The sequence below is a fragment of the Pinus tabuliformis genome, chromosome 2_1, assembly GCF_031772625.1.
Source record: "Pinus tabuliformis cultivar Carrire ecotype Pingquan chromosome 2_1, CPIR1, whole genome shotgun sequence".
In the NCBI taxonomy this organism is placed as follows: Eukaryota; Viridiplantae; Streptophyta; class Pinopsida; order Pinales; family Pinaceae; genus Pinus; species Pinus tabuliformis.
The window spans coordinates 828,489,359-828,516,171 of record NC_142299.1 but is presented as its reverse complement, the minus strand read 5'-3'; the positions used below and the strand labels follow the sequence as shown (position 1 = coordinate 828,516,171).

General features: G+C 37.2%; 2 pseudogenes; both read left to right on the top strand.

The window, feature by feature from the left end:
- The first annotated feature begins 1,802 nt into the window (after positions 1–1,802).
- On the top strand, positions 1,803–2,862 carry LOC149203207 (serine/threonine-protein kinase PBL27 pseudogene; annotated as a pseudogene).
- Positions 2,863–14,593: 11,731 nt separating this feature from the next.
- On the top strand, positions 14,594–15,280 carry LOC149203206 (serine/threonine-protein kinase PBL27 pseudogene; annotated as a pseudogene).
- The last annotated feature ends 11,533 nt before the right edge of the window (positions 15,281–26,813 follow it).

Below are 26,813 nucleotides of genomic sequence, written 5' to 3'. Positions count from 1 at the left end.
AAATATAGAAGAGGTAACTAAGATAAATTCATTGAACCAATGACGAGGAGTATATATATATATATATATATATATATATATATATATATATATATATATATATATATATATATATATATATATATATATATATATAATACCTCAGTAAAATTATCAGATTGCAAAAAATAAGTGGGTTCATTAGATGTGGAAAAAAAGAGTGAAATAACAGACTGCAAACCATATTCTATAAAAGTATTCCAATTATCTTAGGTTGTAATTGATTCTTATTCCAAAATATATAGTGTAGACACAGTTCTTGATTTCATAGTTTCTATATCTAGAGCTTGTAAATTTTAATGTTTTCTTCATGCCAAGGAATGATTGTAGTTCAAAGAGTCATCATTGTCCTAGAAGATTTTTCTAATAGTTAGTGTGAGAAAGAAGAACCATATTTTAGAAGGGTATATACATAATAATTTCCAACAATTTCTAACATAGTTGTTGGTAAAATATTTAAAGAATTTTGTAGTTTCCAACCATTTATGGTATTACTGCCGAGTTTCTAAAAAAGTTAAGCGGGTTATAAAAAAGGTTGTTGGATTCCTCCTTTGTGTTTCATGTAGATGCAAGTTGAATCCATTAGTATAAAATTTTGTTATACACCTACTCTATTAGGGTTGGTGGGGAGGAATTACAATAGTCATTGAATTCCAAGTGACCTCTTGGAAGATGAAAGCCAAGGGTCATAAAAATATGTATTAATATGTACATCTTGTGAAAATAATAAATTGACACGAATTATTCAAATACTTCCTATCAATTTTGTGTGTGTTTGACCTGGTATCATTGTAGGTTTTTCTCTAGCCTACGTAAACGTGTGAAAGCCATTAGTTTTGTGGCCATAATGTAAGCACCCTCAACAAAATTGTGCCCTCTCTATACATGTCAATTTTTCCTATTGAAACTACACCTAAGCATTTTACCATTTATGTTTTCCATATTACAAACCTAATGCACTTAGCTACCCCTCTGCCTAGTTTTGTCATAGCTCTAACCAATGTTCACCCACAAGTTTGTCAGTTATATTTAATGCATGTTAAGAAAACATTGGCATACGACGCTTCCTCGTATCCTACACCCATTTCTCTCCTGCATCATGGGATATTTATACATTCAAATAAATATTAGAGGATATGCGCCACTGGAAATAAGCACCACTGGAAACCTTCATAGGATATATAGTTTATGGTCATGGATAGTCTAAATCCTGATGGTGCTTCATTTATATGGATGGAGCTGAATGCTAAAAGTATTGGTTGTTGTTTGTTTGGTTGACTGCCATGCTATGGATTTCCTTTTCTTATATGTGTGTGTGTGTGTGTGTGTATATATATATATATATATATATATATATATATATATATATATATATATATATAGATATGTCTGTAGTCTTTTTAAAGTTACGCATGATCACACTAAGAAAAAGGATTTAAACGAACAGAACACAGACATAAAGGAAAAAATATATCACACTCTACTCTATTGGCTGCCTGGTTGGCTTTCTTTCCCCTTGAAATGTTACTTGATTTTTCTCAGACTGAGACTAACTTTTACCTGATAAGAGATATCACTCTTATCTACTAGCTTGCTTTCTTTCCCCTTGAACTATTATTGGATTTCTTTTTTCCCCTTGAACTGTTATTGAATTTTATTGTCTCCCTTTGAACTTGGATTCTGCTGATACTGAGATTAACTATTAGATGACTGGGAAAATTAGTTGTTTTCCATGTTGTGGATCTACAAAGGATGTAAAGGACATGCAACAATTGAAAAGGTTCGAAATTAATGATACTAAGAGCAAAGATGACCAGGAATACCCTTTTGCATATTCTAATCAGCTTCCCAAATCCTCTTCAGATAGATTCAGATCGAAGTCCTCCCATGGGAACATGCAAGATTAACCTCCCAAGATGGGGTAACCACATATTGCTACGCGAGCATTCATTTTTCGATAATTGGCTGCAGTGACGAATAATTTTTGGCCTAAGTTTCTGTTGGGTGAATGAGGCTTTGCCAAGTTTATAAAGGGAGGATTGAGATCACTAGTCAAATTTTGGTTGTCAAGCAACTCGAAAGGAATGGATTGCAGGGAAACAATGAGTTCCTTGTTGAGGTTTTGATGTTGAGTCTTCTTCGTGACCCAAATCTTGTTAACCTTATTGGATATTTCACTGATGGGGATCAGAGGCTTTTGGTATACGACTACATGCAATTGGGATCACTAGAAAACCATCTCCATGATCTCTCGCCTCATAAGGAGCCATTATATTGGAACACAAGAATGAAAACAGTTTTAGGTGCTACAAGAGGGTTGGAATATTTGCATGACAAATCCAACCCTCTAGTCATATATCCTGATTATAAATATTCTAATATTTTACTGGATGAGGGATGTAATCTAAAGTTATCAGATTTTGGGCTCGAAAAACTAGGACTTGTTGGAGATAACACTGACATTTCCACACTAGTAATGGGAACTTATGGATATTGTGTACCAAAGTATGCTATGGTAGTCCAGATGATTGTCAAGTCAGATGTGTACAGTTTTAGAGTGGTCTTGTTAGAGTTAATAACAAGGACAAAAGATATTAACAATTCCTTGTCAGCAAAGGAGCAAAATCTTGTTCTTAGGAACAACCTTTGTTCAAGGAATGCATAAAATTTTCGTAGATGGCTAATCCAAAGCTTAAGTGACTCTATCCTGTGAGGGGCATGTATCAAGCACTTATTGTGGTAGCAATGTGTTGTTAGGAGGATACTACCACTTGGCCCCTGATCGGTGATGTAGTAACAACTCTTGGTTACCTTGCATCCTAGATGTATTATACTACAGTGAATCTTTTTCAAACTAATTAGTCTGCACCATCGACTCCTACCCATCAGAAAAGGAACAAGGAGAGGAAGTATCCTAATGGATCAAAAAGAGGAACTGATAAAGTAAGTAGACATGGAAGTAACCAACATGAACTACACCTTGCAGAGACTTCCCCTAAATGTCACACTACTCGTGTTAGGGCTTAAAATACCTTAAATGATTCTCAAGGTTCTCAGGAGTGTAGTGGTAGGGATTCTAGAGATTCTAACAAGTTTGATGGGATGAGACATACCCTTAGAAAAATTTGGAAACACAGTAGAGGCAGGAAGCAAGTCTTAGCTATCAGTCGAGATCGTGAACATACAATTGTTGAAGCCAAATCATGGGGTGAGAATTTCAGAGAAAGGAAAAGGAGAAATGCCCTTGGTGGGAGTAGGACATATAATTTTCACTGAGACTCTGTTGGAGTTTCACATGAACTATTCAGTTTTTGTAAATCTTTCATCTTCTTTGGCATAAATTCTTTCAGTTTCTATACTCTAATCAGAAACTGTGTATTTCATGTGTAAAATTTTCGTTTCAATCATGAAAGTTGTAAAGTGACTTTACAAAATTCAGATGATGCAGTCTTGCTTGGCATTTGAATGAGTAGAGTGAGAGGTTCAAGGGAAATTTTGAGGTTTTCCCCCTTCCTCTGTGGATAGGAAGGCAATTGTTACTCTCAAGAATCTATGTTAGTATGAGGTTTGTAAATGCCTCAAGAAATAATATTAGTATAGTCAGATTATTTTTTAAATGAAAATAAAAAAATATATTTTGTTAGCTTGTAAATCCTCAAGAAATAATATCAACATAGTCAGATTCTTTTTTAAATGAAAAAAAATAAAAATATTTTAGCTGAGAAATACTTATAACCAAATGTGGTTTCCAAAGTTCCTATACCCAAGACTTAAAATCGAATTAGATAGAACTCAACCAAAAAAGTACACATAGTGTGCATCGCCTGAACTTATCACATACACCAAAATGAACACCAACAAATATGTGCGTAGGAGTTTCATCATAAATGATTCTATTACCTGAACGAATCCCTTTAAGAGAACCTTTCTTTACATTTTTAGAAAAAAAATCATTGCAATTGCTACCTCCATGAATAACCAAAGAATTGGTAAACTCAATTCATGCCCAAGGGCACCCATTTTCATGTTCAATCATGCCTTGTGACAATGTCAACTGCCCAGTGCCATTGCAAAACAACTAGGCTATCAAAGAAAATAATTAAAGACAAATAATGGGCAGTAAATGTTAACAATACCAAGCATTAAGCCCTACAATAACACATATAAAACCCAAATTCGGAGGTATTCATCCCATGTCCTTTCTAAAAAACCAACACCAAGTGATCCTTCTATTGCATTCATTTAGAGAGATTATCCATTCTTCCACAAAAACATATAATTTACAAAGAGATCAACTTGGAAAAGATGATTACTGAAATAAACAATGATAGATGCTCTATACCGTTGCTTATAATACCTATGCACTGAATTTGATCTATGCTTTCCTTGATGCTGCACGGTCTCATGATTTTGAAGTTTACATATTACCAACCAACTTTTTATTTTCTTTCACCATGATAGTCTACTATTATGAAATATATTTGGTGAAATATTGCACTCAAAACTTGGTAGAACTCTTAGCATCCTTTATTTCCCAATATTGACATTGAGCCGCATAGCTTAAGAACATCCATGTACATATATTATGAGGTACCAAATTATGGGATATTTCTTAAATCCAACCTAGCCTTCTTATATGTTGTTAAATAGGAGAAGTTATCATTCTTCCAAAATAATTATTTGTAGAGGAACTATTCCATCCAATTAAGAAACCATGGAAAGATACATCAAAACACTAAATTTAACCTAGATCGAAAAACTGGCCTCCTATGCAGTTTGGGTGGTTTCCTATACAAGAATTTTGAAAAGCTACTACCCAAAAAATTCTAAAATTTCAGAATGTATTTGTTATGCATGATCTTCAACAAGTATAGTCACCTAGAACGATATTTTTGAATAGAAAATAACATAGAAGAGGTAATGAAGATAAATTCATTGAATCAATGACCTCAGTAAAAATATCAAATTGCAAAAAAAGTGGCTTCATCAGATGTGGAAAAAAAGAGTGAAATAACAGATTGCAAACCATATTCTCTAAAAGTATTCCAACTATCTTATGTTTTAATTGATTTTTATTCCAAAATATATGGTGTAGACGCAGTGCTTGGTTTCATAGTTTCTATATCTAGAGCCTGTAAATCTTAATGTTTTCTTCATGCCAAAGAAAGATTGTAGTTCAAAGAGTCATCACTATCCTAGAATATTTTTCTAATAGTTAGTGTGAGAAAGAAGAGCCGTATTTTAGAAGGGTCTATACAAAATAATTTCCAAAAATTCCTAATAGAGTTATTGGTAAATGGTCAAAGCACTTTTAGTCTGCAACCATTTTAGGTATTACTTCCAAGTTTCTAAAAAAGTTAAGTGGGTTCTGAAAAAGGTTGTTCGATTCCTCCTTTGTGTTTCATTTAGATGCAATTTGGATCCATATTATAAAATTTTGTTAGACACCTAATATGTTAGGGTTGGTGGACAGAAATTCCAATAGTCATTGAAGTCCAAGTGACCTCTTGGAAGATGAAAACCAAGGGTCATAAAACTATGTATTAGTATATACATCTTGTGAATATAATAAATCCACACAAGTTATTCAAATATTTCCTATCAATTTTGTGTGTGTTTTACCTAGTATCATTGTAGGTTCCTCTATAGCCTACTTAAATGATCTGAATTGGATCCATGAATATTATCAAAGTGCCATCAAAATAGGACAGACATCAAAATGTATGCAAAGAGCGATCAAGAAGACCTCTGGATAGTGGTAGTTTGAAGCCAGCAAGGAACGATGAGGACCTCAGTCAAAGCGCACTGACAGATGCCCATGGAGATCGTGTAGGAGGAAAAACTGGCAGTTGGGAAAACCGGATCGGGAAACAGGGGCCATTTCGGATGCACAATTAGTGCTAATTGCACATCACTATGAAAAAACCGTCAAGAAGGAAAGTCCCCAAGTGTTCGGTCACATGGGAAGCTGGGAAACCGTGGGGAAGGTGCTAACGCGAAAGGTAGGACCCGTGCTACAAAACTAGCGGTATATCGGGAGCATCCTTGGGCAGTAAGCAGATTTGGCTGAAAGCGAGCGATTCCATTCAGCGCACGATGTGTGTCTAGCAGATGAGAGATAAAACCACCTCTCATCATGCACTAAGGGTCGAGCAAGTCAACTGCATGAAATGAGTGAATACGTAGGATCTGGGCACTCCAGATCTAACGGTGGTGATTGCGCCCAATGGAGGAACCAGATTTGACAGGGGATTAAGCTACAATGTAGAGAAGTTTGACGTCTGATTTGACCATTGAGTTAGTGGACGAGTCATTCCATAGTGCAACTGAAAAATAGAATTGTCAAGGAAAGAGCTGACGCAGTTCGTGAGAGGACAGATGGCCACCTCCCTGTGATATGTTGGCAATGACACAAAGGTAGGGAACCCCAAACGAATAGCAACATGAAAACTGAAGGGGTGGAGGAGGAAGTGAATAGTCAAGGACAGATTGGCTTTAAGCCATGAACAACCAAAGAGCAGAAAGAGAGAGAACACTGTAAGAAAGAAAAAGACAGTGAGACTGAGAGACAAAAAAGACAGTAAAGAAAGAAGCAGAAAACAGAGAGCCAAGTTGACCATAGGCAGCATCGAGCAGACAGAAAGCTTGAGAGGTTCAAGCAATCCCTGAGAGGATCTGTCGGGAATTGAGTACCACATTGGGATCCTCCCATTAAAGACCAGAGAGGTCAAGATTTGGAAAGGAAAAGAGTTTGTGCACTCTAGTGGCTTGGGGAATCTAAGAACCACCCTACCAAAGATTATCTATTTCAAGAGACTTGGATTGAGCTCCTCATTGTAAATCTCTACTTTAAAGAGACAATAAAAGGAGGCCATCACTAAAATCTCGACCGGAGATGTAGCCCTCGAGAATAGGGTGAACTCCTTGTTAATTGTTGTGTTCTTACATTTTCTTACTGTGTTTTTCTTACTGTTTTCCATTTTCTAGTGTCTGTGTATTTTGCAATCTGATCGATTCGTTGCCTAAAATAAAATAGACACACACCAGACATGAGTTTGTAATACCTTCATTCAATAATTATTTAACTGAGGTCACTCACAGGTGATTTTCAGATCAATTGGTATCGGAGCTGTAGGCTATTAAGGTTAGACAAGCTTGTGTTGGTTTAACTGTTGAATGATAACTAGATCAACGCTAAAATTAGGAGAAGGAGAGTTGGTTAAAACTAATCCTGAAATTAGGAGAGTCTATTCTCGGAAGACAATGTCATAAGAAGGTTTTGTAGGGTCAAACCCTCAATTCATAGATAGTTTCCTAGCCATAAGGTCCATGGTAGAAGAAATGTATAAGGACTTTAGAAAACACAAGGATGAAGATGCATTAGGCTCCAAACAAGACAAAGGAGAAGATGAGTCCTTCCTCCATGGCCACTCAAAAGGCAGAGGGAAATAGGAACACTTTCTCACATCTCCTAATAGCACTGAACACAAAAAGAAATAATCTTTGATCAAACTAGATGTTAAATTTTATTTTCATACATATGATGGAGAGTTGAATGCAGAAAAGATGGACAATTGGATTATACAAATTAATGTTTATTGTAGAGTGCAAAGTATTGAATCAGACAAGAGAAATATTCAGCTAGCAAGCCTACGCCTTGGAGGCACTGCCTTGGTTTGGTGGGAAGGTAGGACCCAAGCTGACCTGAAGAGACATGGTAAGACTATCTCAGTCTGGAGTGAATTTGTTTTTGCAATCAAAAAATAGTTCCATCCATTGGCCTACATGTAGCAAGCCATGATGAGTTGGAAAACTCTTCGACAGTTGACAAGGCAAAGTGTGCAAGGGTACACTCAAGAATTTAGAAAGAGGGCATTGATTCTAGGAATCTCATTAGAGACACCTGAGACTCTGTTGATGTACATTGGTGGTCTACATAGCTACATGAGACACACTATCCTCATGTCTAATCCCACTAGTATAGATGAGGTATCTGTACAAGCTACTCATCTAGAAGCTAGAGGAAAGAATGGAAGTCCAAAAGTTAGGGGATCATCCCAACCCACTGCAAGCAAGAATAAGGAGAAAATAAAGTAGAAATGGAAAGCAAGGAAGGCTAAAACTACACAGAAGAGCAAAGCTTCATGCACTCACTGTAAAAAGGATGGGCATTATGATGAGCATTGTTGGATTCTACATCCAGAGCTAAGACCTAAGAAGTTCGAGGGCAAGAAGAAGAAGGCGACTACAGCCATTCAGAAGGGTTTGGGGTTAGACTCAGGAGATGAAACAAATATTGTAGCCACATGCATAAAAGGTAAGAATTCTGAAGCATCTACTAGTAATTTTGCACAATCTATTATTGATGAAGAAAATGAGAGAAAAAGACATGAGCTTTTCCATATTCGAGTTATTTCCAAACATCAAAAGATTGATACTTTTTTCGATAATGGCTCACAATTAAATTTAATTTCTGAAGCAATTGTAAAGAAGTTGGGATTAGTCACTACACCTCACAAGAAACCATACCCATTAGGATGGTTAAATGATAAAGCACAACTACAAGTGACTAGACAGTGCAAACTCAAGTTTTCTTTTGGGTCAGCATTTGTAGATGAGGTTGAGTTAGACATAATTCCTTTGGATATATGTGGAATTGTTTTACGAAGTCCTTACTTGCATGACAGAAAAGCTATCTTCTATAAAGCTGAGAAAAAGTATCTACTTGTTAAAGATGGATTCGAATACTTTGTAAGAGCTCATAAGCTCAAGAATAATTATACTCTCATAAACTCAAGGAAGATGAAACAAATGATAAATTCATGTAAACAATTCTTACTGATGGTTGTAAAGGAAAAGAAACCTAATAAATCCAATGTATGTGAAGGATATAATGCTGAACAACAAGTTGATTCAGAAAAGGTTGTTTCAGAGTATGATATCTTGTTTCAATAACCTAAAGGTCTGCCACCCAAAAAGGAAATAGTACATGATATTATTTTGCAGCAAGATGCTCCATTGTCTAACATTAGAATGCACATGTTGTCTACTTTAGAGAATATTGAAATCAAGAAGCAGGTGCAGGAATTGCTCGAGAAAGGGTTCATCAGACCTAACACATCATCATGCGGGTCACCAATTGTTTTGGTGAGAAAGAAAGATGGCTCATGGAGAATGTGCATTGATTACTGAGCAATGAATAAGATAACAATAAAAAATTGTTATCCCCTTCCTCACATAGATGATCTTTTAGATCAATTGAAAGAAGATGTTTATTTTTCCAAGTTAGACTTGCACAGTGGATACCATCAAGTCAGAGTTGCAGAACAAGATGCATGGAAGACTGCTTTCAAAACAAAGCAGGGATTGTATGAGTGGCTGGTTATGCCTTTTGGCTTAACTTATTCTCCTGCTACTTTCATGAGATTAATGAATGATGTACTCAGACCTTTTCTTGATGATTTTGTTATTGTGTACCTAGATGACATTCTGATTTTTAGTAAAACGTGGGAAGAACATTTAAAGCATGTTAAGCATACATTAGATGTTTTGAGAAGAGAAAAAATTTATGTTAAACTCTCCAAATGTGAATTTGGAAAAACCTCTCTAAATTATTTAGGTCACATAGTAGGGGAAGGTAAATTGAAAATAGATCCCTCTAAAGTGGTAGTCATTGTAAACTAGCCTAAACCAAAGTTTGCTATAGAAGTACAAAGCTTCTTAGGAGCAGCACAATATTGGAGGAAGTTCATTTCCAATTTTTCGTCAATTTCATATCCCTTACATGCTTTGACCGGATTGAAAAAGGTGTTTCAGTGGGGAGGCAAACGGTAGAAAGCCTTCAACACCTTGAAAGAAAAAATTAGTACAGCACCTGTACTAGCACTGCAAGATCTACAAAGACCATTTGAGATCCAAACTGATGCCAGTGACTATGCCATGTGAGCAGTGTTGACACAACACGATAAACCCATATGTTATCATTCTGAGACTTTTAATCCTGCAGTAGTTATCTATCCTACATATGATAAAGAATTGTATGCATTAGTTCAGAGTGTGAAAAAGTGGAAACATTAATTAATGGGCAAAGAAACAATAATACATACAAATCATCAGCCACTTCAATACCTACACTCCCAAACTAAGTTGCAACAGTCAAGAAATTACAGATGGATGGGTTTTCTACAATAGTTTCATTTAGTCATCAGATATAAAAAGAGCATACATAACAAGGTTGTAGATATGTTATCTAGGTGCATTATAAATGCCTCTGCCATACTTAAGCATAATTTTGTGCTGCATGAAACCTACATAGAACAGTATGCTAAAGATATGGACTTTAAATATGTATATGCCACTTTGAGTCAAGGCAAAAGAGTAGAAGAATTGGACTATCATGTGAAGGACCGACTCTTATATCATTGTGGAAAACTCTACATTCCACAAACTGAGAGAGTAAAGATAATTAGGGAAGCACACACTTCTCTGATATCAGATCACTTTGGGGTAAGTAAAATAGTTGCACAGCTGCAAAGGTTCTTCTATTGGCCGAAAATGAATGAAACAATTTCTAGATATGTGAAGGGATGTGCTATGTGTGCTAAAAGCAAGCCCAGCAATGGAAAACTAGGCTTATACACCATTACTAGTTCCTTCTCACCCTTAGGAAAGAATTTCCATGGATTTTGTTGGAGGACTGCCCAAATATAGGAAAGGTCATGATTATCTGTATGTTGTTGTGGATAGGTTCAGAAAAATGTGTATTTTGATACCTTGTAATAAATAGATTATAGCTGAACAAACTGCAAAACTATTCTTTGAACATATATGGGTTCATTTTGGATTACCCACTTCCATTGTATCTGATTGACACACCCGATTTGTGGGGAACTTTTGGTCAAGTCTGTGGGAACTGATGGACACCAAACTGAAGAAAAGAACAGATTTTTATCCACAAACTGATGGCCAGACAGAAGTAGTTAACAGGACAGTGATCCAGTTACTCAGGGGATATTGTAGCAAACATCCTAAGCTTTGCGATGAATACTTGTGTTATGTGTAGCATTCTTACAAGAGAGAAAAACATTCTTCTACATAGAGATGTCATTTTGAGGCCTGTTTTGGTTTCACACCCAGGTCTCCTTTGGATTTTGTCTTTGGTAAAGACACCATAGTTGAGGAACACAGTGATGTGGATAGGGAAACTAGGTTCATGGAACAAATCCAAGAGATCCACCGGGCAGTGCAGGAACAGCTGGAAAAGAACCAAGCCAAATACAAGGTAGGGCATGACAAGCATCAGATAGAGCATAGTTCGAAGTTGGTGACCAAGACTGGTTGTACATCAGCAAGGACATGATGCAAGGTGAAGGTAAAATGCTAAAGCCTATCAGGTATGGACCTTTCAAGATCCTTGAGAAGATTGCTGAGAATGCTTTTCGCCTTGATCTACCAGCTTACGTGCACATCTACTCAGTCATAAATGTAGATTGCTTGAGATTGTTGGAACCTTCACTAAGTGAGGATCCTGAAGAGCAAAGTCAATTGCCTTATATTGATGACCTGTTACCTGAATATCTTAATCAATTGTAGGAAGGCACAGTTTTGGACAGGAAGGTGAAGATGACGTGCACGGGAGATGTTGAGTACCTCAGAATTGGGCTCAAGGGTTCAAAGCTGAGCAGTGCAAAGTGGATAGAGATTGGACAAGTGAGACAATTGTACCCTCACTTAGTCGATGCTTGAAAACCAACTTTTGGTGGTCCAAAAGCTTTTTTAGTGGGAAGTCAGTGATCCGAATTAGATCCATGAAGATTATCAAAGTGCCATCAAAACAGGACAGACTTCAAAATGTATACAAAGAGCATTTAGGAAGACCTCTGGACAGTGGCAGTTTGTAGCCAGCAAGGAACGATGAGGACCTCTGTCAAAGCGCGCTAACCGAGGCCCATGGAGACTGCATAGGAGGCAGAACTGGTAGTTGGGAAGCTCGGATCCGGAAACAGGGGCCATTTCTGATGTGCGATTAGCGTGTGCATCACTGGGCAAAACCCCTCGAGAAGGAAAGGCCCCGAGTGCTCGGTTGCATTGGAAGTTGGGAAACTGTGGGGAAGGTGCTCAGGTGAAAGGCAGGACCCACGCTGCAAAATCAGCGGTATATCAGGGGCATCCTTCGATGGTAAGTGGATTTGGTTGAAAGTGAGCAATTCCATTCAGCACACGATGCATGTCTGACAGATGAGAGAGAAAATTTTCTCTCATCGTGTGCTAACGGTCGACCAAGTCAATTGTGCAAAATGAGCAAATATCGTAAGATCTGGGGGCTCCAGATTTGAGGACAAAGATTGTGCCCGATGGAGCAACCGGATTTGATAAGGGATTAAGCCACGGCGTAGAGAAGTTTGACGTCCGATTTGACCGCTGAGTTGGCAGATGAGTCATTCCATAGTGTAACTAAAAAGCTCAACCATCGAGGAAACAGCTGGCGCAGTTCGTGAGAGGACAAGTTTCCACCTCCCTGTGAGACGTTGGTGATGACGCAGAGGTAGGGAACCCGAAATTAACAGCATCAGGCAAACCGAAGGGGTGGAAGAGGAAGCGAACAGTCAAGGATAGATTGGCTTTAAGCCATGAATAGCGAGAGAGTAGAAAGAGAGATAACATTGTAAGAAAGAAAAAGACAGTGAGACCGAGAGACAAAAAAGATAGTGAAGTAAGAAGCAGAAAACAAAGAGTTGAGTTGACCATAGGCAGCATCGAGTAGACAGAAAGCTTGAGAGGTTCAAGCAATCCCTGAGAGGATCTATCGGGAATTGAGTACCACATTGGGCTCCTCCCATTAAAGACCAGAGAGGTAAATATTTGGAAAGGAAAAGAGTTTGTGTAATCTACTGGCTTGGGGAATCCAGGAACCACCCTACCAAACATTATCTATTTCAGGAGACTTAGATTGAGCTCCTCATTGTAAATCTCTGCCTTAAAGACCCAATAAAGGAAGGCCACCACTGAAAGCTAGACCAGAGATGTAGCGCTCAAGAATAGCGTGAACTCCTTATTAATTATTGTGTTCTTGCATTTGCTTACTGTGTTTTTCTTACTATTTTCCATTTTCCAATGTCTGTGTATTTTTCAATCTGATCGATCTGTTGCCTAAAATAACATAGGCACACACCATCACATGAGTTTGTAATACCTTCATTCAATAATTATTTAACTAAGGTTACTCACAAGTGATTTTTATATCATTAAATGTGTGAAATCCATTAGTTTTGTGGCCTTAATGTGGTCACCCTCACCAAAGTTGTGCCCTCTATATGCATGTCAATATTTTTTGTTGAAACTACACCTAAGAGTTTTACCATTTATGTTTTCCATATTGCAAACCTAACGTAATTAGCTACTTCTTTGCCTAGTTTTGTCACCACTCTAACCAATGTTAACCCACAACTTTGTCAGTTCTATTTAATGCGTGTTAAGGAAACATTGGCATATGATGATTCCTCCAATCCTACACCGATTTCTCTCCTGCATCATGGGATATTTATACATTTAAATAAATATTAGAGGACATGCACCACTGGAAACCTTTACAGGATATGTAGTTTGTGGTCATGGATAGTTTAAATCCTTACGGTGCTTCATTTTATATGGATGGAGCTGAATGCTAAAATTATTGGTTGTTGTCTGTTCGATTGATCGCCATGCTATGGCTTGCCTTGTTACCTATATATATATATATATATATATATATATATATATGTATATATATATATATATATATATATATATATATATATATATATATATATATATGTATATGTATATATATATATATATATATATATATGTATATATATATATATATATATATATATATATATATATATATATATGTATATATATATATATATATATATATATGTATATATATATATATATGTATATATATATATATATATGTATATATATATATATATATGTATATATATATATATATATATGTATATATATATATATATGTATATATATATATATATATATATATATATATATATATATATATATATATATATATATATATATATATATGTTATTGAATATTATTTATATATATATGTTTGTAGCCTTTTCGAAGTTATGCATGACCACACTAAGAAAAAGGATTTAAACAAACAAAACAAGAATAGAAAGGAAAAAATATATCACACTCTTCTCTGTTGGCTTCCTGGCTGGATTTATTTCCCCTTGAACTATTATTGGATTTCTATTTTTCCCCTTGAATTGTTATTGATTTTCTTGTCTCCCCTTAAACTTGGATTTTGATCATACTGAGATTAACTATTAGCTGAGTAGAGAAATGAGTTGTTTTCCATGTTGTGGATCTGCGAAGGATGTAAAATACATGCAGCACTTGAAAAGGTCCAAACTCAATGATACTAAGAGAAAAGATGACCAGGAATAACCTGCTACATCTACTAATCATCTTCCCAAAGCCTCTTTAGATATATTGAGATAAAAGTACTCCCATGGGAACACACAATATGAACCTCCCAAGATGTGGGAACCACATATTACTGCACAAACATTCATTGTTCGAGAATTGGCTACAACAATGAATAATTTTCAGCCTAAGTGTCTGTTGGGTGAAGGAGGCTTTGGCAGTGTTTATAAAGGGAGGCTTGAGAGCACTGGTCAGATTGTGGATGTCAAGAAACCCAACAGGAATGGATTGTAGGGAAAGAGGAGTTCCTTGTTGAGTTTTTGACTCTCAGTCTTCTTCATCACCCAAATCTTGTTAACATTATCGGATATTGCACTGATGGGGATTAAAAGATTTTGGTATATGAGTACAGGCAATTGGAATCACTGGAAAACCATCTCCATGATCTCTGGCCTCATAAGGAGCCATTATATTGGAACAAAATCATGGAATATTTGCATGACAAAGCCAACCCTCCAGTCATATATCGTCATTTTTAATCCTCTAATATTTTACTGAATGAGGGATCTCATCCAAATTTATCAAATTTTGGGCTGGCCAAACTCGGACCTGTTGGAGATAAGCCTCACATGAGTAATGGGAACTTATGGATATTTTGCATGAGAGTATGCTATGACAGGCCAGTTAACTGTCAATTCAGATGTGTACAGTTTCAGAGTGGTCTTGTTAGAATTAATAACATGGAGAAAAGCTATTGACAATTTCCGGTCAGCAAAGGAGGCTATAGAGGACCTCCCATGAAGTCAATGACCCCACCCAACATAAAACCTGAAGAAAATGAAAGAAATGAAGACAAAAAATACCTCAAAGGAGGTCCCATGAAATCAAAGACCCCACCCAATAGAAAATATGAAGAAAATGAAAGAAATGAAGAAAAACCCTACGTCATAGTCAAACATTGTGCACATGCAGAATTATAATGACTGATTTCAAACAAAGGCACCAAAATTAAACCCTGTACATTTCGCACCATCCCAAAATAAAATAACAACAATATTTGAACAGCTTTCTCCCAACCAACAGAAAACGAAGAAAATGAAAGAAATGAACAAAAACCCTACCTCATCATTAGACATTGTGCACATGCAGAATCAGAAGGTAATGACTGAGTTCCAATGAAGCACTATAATTCAACCATATACATTTAGCACCATACCAAAATAAAAATAGCAATAATATTTGACAGGCTTTCCCTCCTCGCAATTACATTAATTCGATATAGAAGCCAAGAATTGTAAGAGTTTGCTAAGGTGTGTTTTAAGGAGACAATTAGAACCATATTAGACTGCAATGGGTTGTTGCATGGGTTCACCGATAAATATACTCTCTAAGTTAATGATTGCAATATTTATTTATATAAATTGTTGATGATATATGATTAATGTTTTTTTTTTGTTGTAAATAAGGAGAGAAAGATGAGAAAGGCGAGGCACGAGGTTTTTCGCAAATCAATTAAAAGGAAAGAAAAGTATCTCCAAATAATAGGCTTTTTCAAGTTTCCACTTTAATGGGACTAAATTTTAGTTGGAGCTAGAGAGTTCGCCTCAAAAACATTGATTTTGTACTCTAGAAATCGAGACCTGACATATCCAAGTTAGTCCATTAGATAGATTAGTCTTGGACAAAGGTTGCAAAGGCTAAGGTGCAAACCTCCCCTTTTTAATGTGGGTTTCAGACCTTCCATTTGAGAATGCCAAGAAAAAGGTCAAGATCTTGAAAGGAGGTCCTTGATTTTACCAAAACTCAATATCAATGCTTAATCAATGGTGTGATTCTTTCTATTTGGCTTTGGCCTTGAAATTTGGGACCTATCTCTGGGTCTAGTTCTCAATCTATGATTTCATTAATGTGTTGAGAAGGTCCCAAGGGCTATAGGGGATAAGATGATTATTTTCCAATACCCCTCCCTTGAAACCCTATAAAGAGATGGTGCACCCCATTTTGTTGTTGTAATATTTCAACCACAAACTCTTCCTATGAGGATGCCCCTATATAGAGGGTATGTAATGGAAGTGAAAAATTAACAAAATTTTGTGTTGAGTCAAAGGAGGGTTATAGATTGTAGGTGCATCTAGAGATATCAAGAAAGGTGAAGGGGAATGGAGTTTACCTACTATTGCAACACCTCCTATTCCACAATTCAAGGTAATAAAGGGCACTAACTTCAAGGGTCATAGGTGAAAGCTCACAAAGATCTTAACAATGAGAAGGTAGGAGTAATTTAGCATAGGATTGATTCTTCAATAGTTGACTTTTTTGGTGAGATTTCCCCGTAAATGGAAAACGTTGAAGCGCTACCACCTACAAATTAAGTAGTGTATGAGCACATGTTTCCTGATATTCAAAGAGTCTCTTCATCCTTTTTCAATGAGATCCATGGCAAGTATGTTCAAATGTCAATAATTCATGCTAAGATATCATCTTTGATTCATGACACATATACTCCTTAAACTAGTGATGGAGAGTCCAACCAATGAGAAGGAAAGGTTGTCCATTTACAAGGTTGGCATCAATCAGGTATTCTCCCACTCTAGCCAACTCTTAGACGAGGAGTGTGCGTAATGGACTTATTATTGTAAACAATTGAAAATATTGGATTATCTTCAAGTTCAAGGGCTTGAAGTGGTTGCATCAACCTACAACTATTTAATGGAACTACGTGTTTTTCAATTAGACCCTTATGGTCAAGGAGCTGGAAAAGAGGAAGGATGTACTTCTATTTTTAAGGGGTTGGCCTAATCTCACCTATGTACTAACTTCTCTTGTCAAAGGAAAAATGCAACTTTGGTTACTATTACAATAAACTAAAGTACTCTCTTCTCACTTGTTTATTCTTGTCTATTATTGATCCAAAAAAATTATATCATGTGACAAGTAACCTCTAATTGAAGGGTTTGTAGCAATTGTTCAATATTGTAAATGTCTACAATGTTTATCTTTGACTAACTTGCTCATGAATGAGGCCTCTCAAGGTATTCTAAAAAAATACATAGAACAATCATTGCCAATATTATGTGCTTCCTCTTTATTGACATCCATGGAGGAATGTTATTATTAATAACAAAAGGTCACACCATGAGCTACCAATGACCCCTAAAACACTAGTGAAGTGATGGGATGACACCAAATTCATTGGAGGAATTTAGCTAAGTGTTGTACTCCACTTAGAGTTGGGTAAGTAGATTTGAGCTCTCTAAGTGGATTGACACCATGAGATACCAATAACCCCTAAAACACTAGTGAAGTGATGGGATGACACCAAATTCATTCAATGAATTTAGCTAAGTGTTGTACTCCACTTAGAGTTTCAAGTTGGTAGTTTAAGAATCCATGGTCCTAATGAGCATATCATATATAGAGGAAGACATAACCCATTTCTACAGGAATTGGATCCTTGTGTTTTATGGCTTTATGAATGCAAAACCATCTTAAATGAGGTGGAGATCATCTCCAACAACTTGGTCCATGCATAGGTAAGTTAAAGAATCATTTCCTTGGTTAAAATTTCAAATTATTTATGTCCTCATTCCTATCATATTGTTAAGTATTTTCCTTCTCACATTCCCTAACATGTCCTTTGGGTTAGATTTAGAATATATCTTGCAATCAATGTATTTTTCCAAAATATTTAGAATTTGAAGCATATTCACTACTATACTATGACTTGTAATGACTTTGTTTCCCCACTTTATAACTTATCTTTGAGAAGGAGTGCCCTGGGTTCTCGCCCACCATTATGGTTTACTTGGAGTTGATTGGTATTAGATATATAACTAAGAATGGAAGATACATACATGCATATGGAGCTACTAAAATTGTAGGGCCAACTTTAGTGTCAGGTTCCACATTAGTGATTTTTGGTCTTGTAGATTCAATTGGGAGCCCATTTTGATTACATAGCTCCATCCCTTTGATGTTACTCTAGATGTTGGAAGCATTCCAATTGTGTGAAAATCACCTCAAACAAAGTTTGTATGTGAAAGTTATGTCTCTCACAAGTTGACCTACCCTATTGACTACCATGGCAATGAGTGGATGCCATGTCAACCCCCATTACTCACACATGTGGGGGTGTTCCCAAATAGAAACACTAATTGAATATTGAAGCATGAAAAAACCTTAACCCCGATGTTTAATGACTACAGGTTGTGTTATACTAGGTTACTAGGAAAGGAAGGGGCTCCATTCTTTTGTCACTATTAATACTCCATAATTGAGGATGGCATCAAAGAATGGGATATCGAGCATAACATAAGAGGAGTAATATTTTTGTAGTAATCTCTCATGCCATAATGTCCATTCCCACTCCATAGTGAGTGACCCTTTATTTGTACTTATATTTCATAATTGAAAAAGAGAGACTAGAGCATATGCCTCACCTTCTAGCTAGGATTTCTCTCGTATTAGGTTTCCCAAATCATATATTCTATTAGTTTCTGTGGATGGTTTGTTTATTTTATTTTTTCTTCCATTTTGATTTCAAATATATCCATAATTTGGAGTGATACACTAGTAATATTTAATCGAAGATCTAAGATAGTAAACTGCGTAATAAAACATTTCAAAACAATATAAGAACTAACGTGACAAACTATTCTAATAGAATATCCACAACAATTTAAATATCAATGTAATCGTTCTTAATGATTTTCAATCACTGGATTGAAAAGCTCATAACATGACCTAGAGTTTCCTACCTATGAGCACTCTCTAGTGAAAACCTTATTATGTTGTGTAATGTGGTGTGTGGATGTTGTTATGTTTGGATATCTATTTTTTTCTCAGTATTTGTATTATTAACCAAAGTAATAAATAGCATGAAGCGTATGCACAATAGTTGTTGAATAGATAAAGAATATATATTGTTTATGCATTGGGTAATTTTGACTTGTTCATTATAATGTGTTTAGGATCCCACACTAAGATCCCCTAATTATGGGAATAGACTATCACGTAACCTATTAGGGCGAGATTTATTGAATAATTATCATGAGGTAGTAGAGTGTCAAATCAATAATTGTAGGTGGTCTCATTAAAGAAGGTCCACCAGTTACAGGTTGAGGCCTCACTAAGAGAATTCCACTGATTGGTCAGGGTTTTGGTCAATTATAAAGTATATATACTAGTTGAAGCTATGTAAGCAATTGCCATGTGAATATTATTGTATTTGGATCTCTATTTAAGTTTGGGGTTGCCCCTCTAGGACACAATTGAACATTTCACTCAATTATGAATATTAATAAAGGTTTTCTTACTATTTTTATCTCCCAATTTTGGTTTTGTTTACTTCTTGAAATTATATTTATGTCTATTTTTCTCTAACTATTATATTTCAACAAACAAGGAACACCACAAGTGGTACCATAACACTTTTTTTTGCTAGCATGCACTCTTATTTTAGAGAAAAAAAAAGAAAGAGCAAGGATGTGTTTTGATGTCTCTAAATATCACGATGTTGTTGTTTAATACGTAAACTAGTGGGTGGGGAAGAATACACAAAGAAAATATGAGTGACATGACTTGTTTGGACACCTTTCTAACATCTATTAGTACCCCTTTCTGTAGTACCATATCGAAAAACACTTGTATACAAAGTTGTCTTCCAAATATCCTCAGGAAAATTGGAAGCCTTGTCGGAGCACTTGAAACCAACCTAACATAATCATATCATCCATCTTGTTAGCATCACTTGTTTGGAAACCCTTTTAACCTTTGTTGGTGTGCCTTTAAGTAGTATCCCAACAAACATCACTTGTAGATAGAGTTGTATTTTGCATGTCCTTAAGTATAGTGGAAGACCCTAAAGAACACTTGAAACTAGAATAACATATTCCCATCAACCATCTTGTTATAATACATCAAGAAAAACATCTGAGGAGATCAATATTGCATACCAAGGAATTGAGTAGTACAACGAAGGGTACTATTTGTCCTCCTTAGTTAGTGCCATGGAAGATTTGACCAAATATTATTATCAAAAACTTTTTGGTATATAAAAGAGCTAGAAATTGATTCTTCCTTTCCCCTAAGACCCTACAAACCCTATATTCTCCTAGAAAACCTTAGCCTTTATAACCAAAGAACAAATTTCCTACATGATTTACAATGTCATGAATTCGAGAATTCCACGAATTTAGTGACACTCCAAACAAATTTTTGGAAAAATAAATGCCTATCTCAAAATACTCCATGTGTGGCATTGATCACCATGATTTCACTCTCTAGTAAATATTTTTTGGTGGACTCACCAATAAAATTTATTTTGATCCTCCTCCACAGATTTCTCTCAGGGCATTGATTATGTTGGGCTATATCTTACACAATCTTTCTAATGGCCATGTGGTCCCATGACAAACACCTAAAACATGTCATTGATAGATGACAGAAATTAAATGGCTCAGTCCCTCTCATAGTACATTAACACTCTCACTCGGTCACTCAATACAACATAAACGAACATGCCTTCCCTCACTGTGCAAGTTGGCCTTTATTTTGAGAAGATTAGGAATTTGAGGGTAAGCATGACGAGGGTGTCATTTTCTCAAGATGAGACTCTCATAAGGATAAGCACTTTAATGAGAAGTAAAATCATAATATTGACCACTCACTTCCTACCATTCCCGCACCATAAAAAAAACCCTAAAAATGTCATTCTTAAAATATCTTGTGTAGTTTCCTAATGGTATTCAAGTGGAATCGCAAAATTACTTATGTCAGTAATGTTGTGATCATTTTTCTATTCTCTTAAAGGAACTCTTTCTATATATGCACCCCATAAAACATAAATCATCAAGTCAAAATGAATGGAAATGAATGAATAAGAGGGTGTGTCAGGGAGTGTTAGGCATAACAAGGAGGGAGTGACAGGGCATGCTAGGTAGTAGCAAGGCATGCTAAGGAATGATAGGGCATGTCAAGAAGCATTAGGGTGAGCTAACATGTGCCAGATAGTGCCAAGGAATGCCAAGACATGCCATGTGCTAAGGCGTGATAAGATGTTCCAGGTGTTAGGGTATGCGAACATGTGTTATGGAGTGTCAGGTAAATAAAAGGGAACACCAAGTTAAATGAAAAGAAATTAACACATAAGAGGGTTAGTAACTCATGAGCTTACCTTTTCAAGAGGGGCATGCTAGGCATACCAACACTAGTGCCAATACATTCCAAGGGCCAAATGCTGGTGTGTCTTAAGTGCCAAATCATCCTCTATTACTTCTCTCTTAATTGTGAATAATTCATCTCAAATAAATTTTATCTTAAAACATGGAAAGGAATTCCAGGGCATTCCAATGCATGCCAAGAATTCTCAGGCTCCACCAAGTGCCAAGAGCTAATATGTTCTAGGGAGATATAGGGCATGCTATGGAGTGGATAGGGCATGTCAGGGAGTAAGAAGGTGTGTCAGAGACTGTTAGTGCATGCTAGGGAGCGATAGGGATACACAATGGAGTGCTAGGTCAAAATGCATAGAAATAAATGGATAAGATTGTTTTCTAGGGAGTGTCAATGAGTTCTAGGTGTGTCAATGATTGAATGTCCTAAGAGAAGTTCAGAATGATAATATAAGAGGCTAGTATGTGGTTGCAACAAGGAGCTAGACAAAGAAATTTCAAGAAAATGGAGACTTTGGGTTGGGCACAACATTATTTTGTCAATGACTTGGTTGGTTTCTCAAGTCGTAAAAATGTAAGGCTCTCTAAAGGGCATGATAGCTAGGGAGTGCCAACGTGTGTCAAGGAGTTTTAGGGAGTGCCATGGAAACACAAGGGAGAACTGGTTCAAAATGCATGGAAATGAATATATAAGAATGTGTGATAGCGAGTGTCAATGAGTTTTAGGTGTGCTAAGGAGGGAGTGACAAGGTTATATGTTAGGTACTTTCAGGGCATGTCAGGGAGTGGTAGGATGTTCTAGGGAGTTCCAAAGCATGCCAAGGAAGGTAGGCAGTGTTAACACATCCCACATAGTTCCAAGCGATTGTTAAATGTGCAAGTCATGCTATGGCATGTCAAGATGTAAACTATGTTGTTTAGTTGTTTTATGGCTATTTTTGGATGTGAGCCTTGACTTGATAACTTGTAACCTGTTAAGTGGGATAAGCTAAAATTAGACATGAGTAGCCTAAGATGAGTTATAGTCAATTCTTAGGTGAACAAGGAATAGTCTAGTTGTAGTAATTATAACTTGGTCAAGTTGTTGTAGTCGATGAAGGACTTGCTTAGTTTCCCAACTCCCAAGAAAAGGTAAGGGTAGTTGTGAGGGCATGATAGCTAAGGAGTGCCAAGGCATGCCAAGGAATGAAAATGCATGCTAACATATGTGAGAAAATGTCAATGCATAGTGAGGAGTGTTAGGGAGTGCCAGGGCATCACAAGGAAGAACTAGGTCAAAAAGCATGGAAATGAATGAATGAGAGTGTGTGCCAAGGAGTGTCAACAAATTCTAGGTGTCCCAAGGACGAAGTGTCTGAGGAGAAGTTAATAATAGGACTTGCAGGAGACAAGCCTATGGTTGGGATAAGGGGATAGACAACGCTATTTCAAACAAAGGGAGACTTTGGTTTGGGCACAACATTGTTTTTCAAATGCCTTGGTTGGGTTCCCAAGCCACAAAAAAAGTAAGGTTATCTATGAGGGAATGACAACTATGAAGTGCTAAGGTCTGCCAGGGAATGACAAGAATTACTAACACATGCTAGACAGATCCAAGGCATGTTAGGCATGCCAAGAAATGCTAAGTGCTAAGGCCTTCCAAGATGTTCTAGGCCCCAGGGTGTGGCATGAATGCATGCTAGGGAGTGTTTGGGCCAGGTGTGAGGGAAGCACAAGGGATTACTAGTTTTAAATTGATGGAAATGAAGTGTCAATGAGTTTCAAGTGTGCTAAGGATGGAGTGACAAGATATGCTAAATAGTTCCAAGGCATTCTAAAGTGGTAGGGAATCTTACAAAGACGTCCCAAGTGCCAAGGTGTGCCAATGCATGCTGAGTGTTACGGAGTGCTAGAGGAACAAAAGGGAGCACTAGGTCAAAATGCCTGGAAATGAGGGCATGCCATAGAAACATAAGGGAGCACTAGGTCAAAATAATGCATTCAAATGAACGATTAAGGGCTTATCACATGAAGTGTTAGTGAGATCCAGGCGTGCTAGGGAGGGGCTAACAAGGTATGTTAGGCAGTGCTAAGGCATGCTAGAGGCCATGTAAACATGAGAAGATGTGCCATGTGCTAGGGTATGCCAATGCATGCCAGCGAGTGTTATGAAGTGCTAGGGAAACACAAGGGAGCACTAGTTTTAAATGAATGTAAATAAATGAATAAGAATCTATGACTGTGAGTGTTAGCAAGTTCTAGATGTGCAAAGGAGTGCTAGGGAGTTCTAGGGAAACATAAGGGAGCACTAGGTCATAATGCATAGAAATGAATGAATAAGAGTGTGTGATAGGGAGTGTCAATGAGCTACAATTGTGCTAAGGAGGAGTGACAAGGCATGCTTGGCAGTGTTAAGAAATGTTAGAGTGTTAGGGTGGTATATGACAAAGATGTGACAATGCATGCAAGGAAGTGTTAGCTCAGAGTTCCAAGGAAACACAATGGAGAACTAAGTCAAAATGCATGTAAATGAACAAATAAGAGTTTGTAATTGGAAGTGTTAGTGAGTTATAGGTGTGCTAAGGAGGGAGTGCAAAGGTATGCTAGGTAGTGTTAAGGCATGCTAGAGGAAAGGGCAACATGCCAAGATGTACTAGATGCTACAGTGTACCAATGTGTGCCAAGGAGTGTTAAGGAGTGCTAAGGAAACACAAGGGAGCACTAGGTCAAAATGCATGGAAATGAATGAATAATAGTTTGTGACTGGGAGTGTCAGTGAGCTCTAGGTGTGCTAAGGAGAGAGTGACAAGGTATGATAGGTAGTTCCAAGAAATGTTAGAGTGATAAGGCGGCATGCTAATATGTGTCAGGTGCCAGGGTGTGTCAATGCATACTAGGGAGTATCAGGGAGTGTCAAGGAAACATAAAGAATCACTAGGTAAAAATGCATGTAAATGAATGAATAAGAGTGTGTGATAGGGAGTGTCAATGAGTTCTAGGTCTGTTAAGGAGGTTGTGACAAGGTTATATGCTAGGTAGTTCCACGATATGCTAAACTACCAAGGCATGCTAGGAAGTGCTAAGGTGTTCTAGGGAGTTTCAAAGCATGCCAAGGAATGCAAGGAATGCTAACACAGACCACATAGTTTCAAGGCATTCTAAGATATACCAGTTGCTATGACATGTCAAGATGTAGACTGTGTTTCTTGTTTGTTTTATGACCATGGTTGCATGTGATGAGCCTTGTCTTGGTAACTTTTTAAGTGGGATGAGTTGAGATTGGAAATAAGTAGCCTAAGATGAGTTATAGGTAATTCTTAGGTGAACAAGGGATATGTTGAATTTCCATAGCACATGAGAATATCAGTTTGGTCTTAGAATATTTGATGCAAACACACTCAACTACCACAACACATCTACCTTGGAAAATAAAATCTACACTTGATGGAATAAACTAGTTCACATGAATTTTTTTAAAATTTCCAAACACTTTTTCATTATATTATAAACTATAATAGAACAGGATAGAGGTCTCATACCAGGGACCGTGGATTTTTACAATCACATTGATACAAGGAATACAATGATCCGAATCAGATCCACAAAATAATGTCAAGAACCATTACTGTATCGAGTTGAACAAATCCCTGAAAATTCCAAAACAATGATCAAAAACACTTTGAACCAGTGGCAATGGCTGCCAACGTAGAATGATGAGGACCTCAGTCAAAGCGCGTCGACTGAGGCTCATGGAGACTACGCAGGAGGTCAAAGTAGCCCCCGGGAGCCCCAGATCAAGAAAAGGAGGTAATTTTGATGCGCGATTAAGCACTTGGTCACGTTGGGAGTCAGAGAACTGCGGGTGGAGAAACAAAAAGTGCTAAAGGAAAAAAGTGGGACCCGCACTGTAGAAAACCGGTGGTATTGATCAGGGCGCCCTTGAACGGTAAGAGGTTTTAGAGGAGAGCAGATCGATCCCACTCAGTGACCGATGTGTGGCAGCAGAGGCGAGAGAAAAATGACCATTGATCGTGCGCTATTGGTCGAGCAAATCAGTCGTGCTCGACATGCGTATGACGTTGGATCTGGAGGAGCCTAGATCGGACAGCTAATATTGCGCTCGATGAAGGAAGCAGAATTGACAAGGATTAAGCCAAGTTCTAAAGGGATTTGGAGTCTGTTTGACTGCCACGGTGGAGAAAGAATGCATACATGACATAATGGAAGAAACGAACCGACGAAGCATGTTGGCACCAGTTAGATGGATACACGTGGCCACTTCCTCAGTGATCATGTTGACGGCGAACAAGGAATTCCAAGAACAGCTGCAGAAGGTGAATCGCCGTAGGCGGAAGAGGAACCGAACAGGCATAGGGATCGAATGACTAAAGCCATGAATAGAGACAGTCAGAACAAAGACAAAAAGGGAGAGACAGAGAGAAGAGAAGAGTTAATTGGGAACCCAAATTGAGAGGAGTCCAAGCAACTAAGAGAGACAGTGAACACAGAGAGTAGTAAAGCCAAGCAGAGGAGACAGAGGGCCGAGCTGACCACAGGCAACATCGAGCACCAGAGAGATTGAATATTCAAGCCTTCCCATAGAGGAATCTGTTTGGACTGAGCATCACATTTGGCTCTTTCCACTGTAGACCAAGGGTCACAGAGCTGGTAGGAAGAAAAAGAGTTAGTGAACTTCAAGTGGCTTGGGGAATCCAAGAACCACCCTGCCAGGCAAAATCTGCTTCAGGAGAACTCATATTGAGTCCGTGTATTGTAATTTCTCTGCTGTAAGACACAATAAAACAAGGCCACCACTGAAGATGGACTGGACACATAGCCCTGGAGAATAAGTTGAACTCCTTATTAAGAATTGCTTGTGTCTTTGTAATGCTTACTATATTTCTCTGTTGTTTTTCCACTTATTTTCTGTGTATTGCCAATTTGATTGATTCGTTATTTCAATAGCATAGAACACACACACAACACATGGGACTGTAATACCTTTTTGTTTAATAAATATTCAACTCAGGTCACTCATAGGGTGATTATCAGATCAAGTGGTATCAGAGCTCTACGTTGTAAGGTTAGACAAGCTTGTGTTGGTTTAGCTGTGAATGCTCACTAGATAAAAGCTCAAATTAGGAGAAGTAGAGTTGGTGGAAACTAATCTTGAAACTGGGAGA